The following is a 4,497-nucleotide window of genomic DNA, read 5'->3' as shown; positions in this document are numbered from 1 at the left end:
ATATATATATATATATATATATATATATATATATAAGCTTTACTGGTTTTGTTTCTCTAGAGAACCCAGTCTAACACAACTATATAGCTTAGTGTTTGGTGTTAATGGCAATGTGGTATTGTGGACACATTGGTTGGTATTAGCATCTGTCATCTATCTCTTATATGCACAATTTGGTGTCCTCCCATTTCCTAATGTTATTATGGTGGTCATATATCCTTCCCATATATCCCTCCCCCTACCTATGTCAGCATGTAGGCCCCAACTAGCCTGAAATTAATCCCTCCCCTTCCCTTCCCATCCTGGTAACCTACTAGGTGGGTTCCCTTTCCGAAGCAAACTCTTGTCTGTCTTTTTACAGTAATGGGCTCATACAATACTTGTCCTTCTGGATTGACTTATTTCACTCAGCATAATGTCCTCCAGGTTTGTCCACATTGTGAGATGATTCACATATCCCTCATTGTTCTTTAATGTGGTATAGTATTCCATTGTGTGGATATACCATAATTTGGTTATTCACTCATCCATTGATGGGCATTTAGGTTGTTTCCATCTCTTTGCTATGGTGAGTTGTGCTGCAATGAACATAGGTGTACATATGTCTGTTCGTGCACTATCTCTCACCTCTTTAGTATATATTCCTAGTAATGGAATTGCTGGGTCAAATGGTACTTCTATTTTCAGTTTTTTAAGGAAACGCCATACCGTTTGCCATAATGGTCGTACCATTTTACAATCCCACCAACAGTGTACCAGAGTTCCAGTCTCTCTGCAACCTCACCAGCATTTGTTACTTTCTGACCTGTTGAACTTTGCTATTATTGCTTGGGTGAGATGATATCTCATTGTTTTGATTTGCATCTCTCTAATGATTAATGATGGTGAGCAATTTCTCATGTGTTTGTTGGCTCGCTGTGTATCTTCTTTGATGAAGTGTCTGCTCAAGTCTTTTGCCCATTTGTGAATTGGGTTATTTGTCTTTTTTGGTGTTGAGGTGTTGAAGTTTTCTATAGATTTTGGAGATAAGTCCTTTATCAGATATGTAATAGGCAAATATTTTCTCCCAATCTGTAGGTTCTCTTTTTACCCTTTTGATGAAATCTTTCTATGTGCACAAGAATTTAATTTTTAAAAGGTCCCAGTCATTTAACTTTTCTTCTATCTCCTGCACATTCTGGGTTATGCTTGACAGTCTATTTGCCATAAATTAGGGCTCCCAGATTTGCCTTTATTTTATCTTTGATGTATTTTATAGTTTTGGGTTTTATATTTAAGTCTTTGATCTGAAGAAATCTTTTGCAACAGATTTGCCCAATGCAGTACATTGTTTTATTTATTTATTTTTCTTTTGTTTTACTTTTATTGTGGTGAAAACACACAACAAGACATTTGCCAATATAACAACTTCCTAATTTACAGCTTAGGGACTTTGATGACATTTTTCTTGTTATGCTACTATTGCTGTTGTTGTTATATGCCGTCGAGTCGGACCTGATTCATAGCGACCCCTCCTTGGGTTTCCGATGCATCACTATGGAAGTAGATTGCCTCATCTTCCTTCTGAGGAGTGGCTGGTTGGTTTGAACCACCAGCCTTCTGGTTAACAGTCACGCGCCTTAGGCACTACACTACCAAAGTTCCCATTTTATTGCTATCCTTTTCCAAAATATTTCACCACCTTTATCATAAATTCAATGCTCTGCAAACAAAAGCTTCCCCTACCCCCACTCCTTCCTACCCCAGTAACCAATAATAATCTTTGGTTTCTATATATACTGATCTTTGTATGGTGATCTTGTATTCTGCCACTATGTTAAATCTTTCAATAAGTTCCAGCAGTTTTCTTGCTGAATCTTTTGGGTTTTCTAGGTATAGGATCATATCATCAGCAAATAAGGATAGTTTATCTTTTTCCTTACCAATTGGGATGTCTTTGATTTCCCTTTCTTGCCTTATTGCCCTGGCTAGTACTTCCAATACAATGTTGAATAGAAGTGGAGACAGAGATCATCCTTGTTTGGTTCCTATCTGCAAGGGAAATGGTTTCAGTCTGTTTCCGTTAAGAATAATATTGGCTGTTGGTTTTGCATATATGCTCTTTATTATGTTGAGGAATTCCCCTTCTATTCCTATTTTGCAGAGAGGTTTTATCAGGAATGGGTGTTAGATTCGATCAAATATCTTTTGTACATCTATTGATATAATCATGTGATTATTTTCCTTTATTTTACTATGTGATGGATTACATGATTGTTTTTCTAATTTTGAACCCTCCTTGCATACCTGGTATGAGTACCGCTTGGTCATAATTAATTGTTTTTTTGATATGTTGTTGGAGTCTATTGGCTAGGATTTTGTTGAAGATTTTTGTGTCTATGTTCATGAGGGATATTGATCTGTAGTTTTCCTTTCTAGTGTGTCTTTGCCTGGTTTTGGTTTGCTTCATAAAATGAATTTGAAAGGATTCCATCCTTTTCTATGTTTTGGTTTAGTTTTGAGTAGGACTGGTGTTAGCTCTTCTCTGAATGATTGGTAGAATTAGTGAGTGAAACCATCTGGGTCAGGACTTTTTTTTTGTTGTTGTTGGTAATTTTTTAATGATCTGTTGAATTTCTTCTTTTGTTATGGGTCTGTTCAAATTTTCTACCTCAGTCTTTGTTAGTTTAGGTAAGTAGTGTGTTTCTAGATATCTGTCCCTTTCTTCTAGGTTTCCAAATATGTTTGAGTACAGTTCTTCACTGTATCCTGATATTATTCTTTTTATTTCTGTTTGTTCTGTTGTGACATCACCCCTTTCATTTCTTATTCATGTTATTTGCATCTTCTCCTTCTTTTCCTTTGTTAAGTTTGTCATTGGTTTGTTGGTTTTAATAATCTTTTCAAAAAATCAGCTTCTAGTCTCGGTGATATTTTCTATTGTCTTTCTATATTCTGTTTCATTTATTTCTGGTTGACTATTATTTCTTTTCTTCTGATGACTGTAGGTTTTTTTTTGCTGCTTATCTTCTATTTGTTGGAGATGTTGGGTTAAGGTGTTGATTTTGGCTCTTCCTTCTTTTTCAATGTGTTCATCTATTCCTATAAATCACCCTGTGATCGCTGCTTTTGCTGTGTCCTAAAGATTTTTGTATGTTGTGTTTTCATTCTCATTTGATTCATGGAATTTTTTAATTTCATTTTTTATTTAGTCTATTACCTGATTGATTTTGAAGAAGCTGTTATTCAGTGTGTTATTCCATGTGTTTGCTCTTTTTCTGTTGGTTTTCTTGGTGTTGATTTCTAATTTTATAGTATTGTGATCTGAGAAGATGCTTTGCAGTATTTCAGTGTTTTTAAATATATTGAGGCTTACTTTGTGGCCTAACATATGGTCAATCCTAAAGAATGTTCCATGTGTGCTGGAAAAGATTGCATATTTTGCTGCTGTGTGTGAAACTCTGTAGATGTCTATAAGGTAAAATTTGTTGATCATATTGTTTAGATTATTGTTTAATTCTTTATATTTATTGAATTTCTTTCCAGTTGTTCTATTTTCTTTGAAAGTGGTGTATTAAAGTCTCCTACTATTACTGTGGAGTAATCTATTTGTGTTTTCAATTCTGTTAAAGTCTGCTTTATGTATTTTGGGGATTTTTCATTGAGTGTATAGATATTTATTATCTATATATACCCTCTTTTTTAATTTTATTTATTATCTATATATACCCTCTTTTTCAATTGATCCTTTAATCATTATATAACATCCATTTTTGTCTTAAACTCTATTTTATCAGAAATTAACCTTGCTATTCCTGCTCTCTTTTGGTTGCCTTTTATTTGGTATATCTTTTCCCAACCTTTGATTTTTAGTCTATTTCTCTCTTTTTATCTGAGGTGGGTCCCTTACAGACAGCACATTGATAGGTCATGTCATCTTATCCAGTCTGCAGCTCTTCATCTCTTGAGTGGTGCATTTAATCCATTTACATTCAATGTAATTATCGACAAGTATGAATTTATTGATGTCATTTTGTAATGTGTTTTTTTTTTGTGTGTGGTGCTTCTGATTTCTTTGTTCTAAAAATTTTCTGTGCTGAGCTCATTTTCTTTATGAGTTGTGTTGTCATCTCTTAAATTGCTATTGTTTTAGTATTTGCTAAGTATTTGTTCTTGTCCTCCTTTTAATTTTGATGTGAAGGTTTATTATTTTTCTTTGAGGTTGCCCAGTAATTTATAATTTTCTTCCAAAATTTAAAAGTCTGTTCTATCTCACACTTGTCTTGACTTCCTCACCATTTAGAAGTTCTGTAACTATGCTATTTATTTCCTTTTTTTAGTCTGTAGTTCTTATTTACCAATTGATGTCTCTGGTTCCCTGTTTATAGTCGTGTAAGCTTATTTTACTTTGGATACATCTGTACCTGGGTTGGTTTCTGGGTTATGTCTTCATGTATGTTAATCATCAGTTGTTTTTTGCTGTTGTTGGTTCTCTGTTTGAAGGACTCCCTTAAATAT

The sequence above is a fragment of the Orycteropus afer genome, unplaced genomic scaffold (genome assembly GCF_000298275.1).
Source record: "Orycteropus afer afer isolate SDZICR_OR568_19922 unplaced genomic scaffold, OryAfe1.0 scaffold00699, whole genome shotgun sequence".
In the NCBI taxonomy this organism is placed as follows: Eukaryota; Metazoa; Chordata; class Mammalia; order Tubulidentata; family Orycteropodidae; genus Orycteropus; species Orycteropus afer.
Note: the sequence above shows the minus strand (reverse complement) of the source record.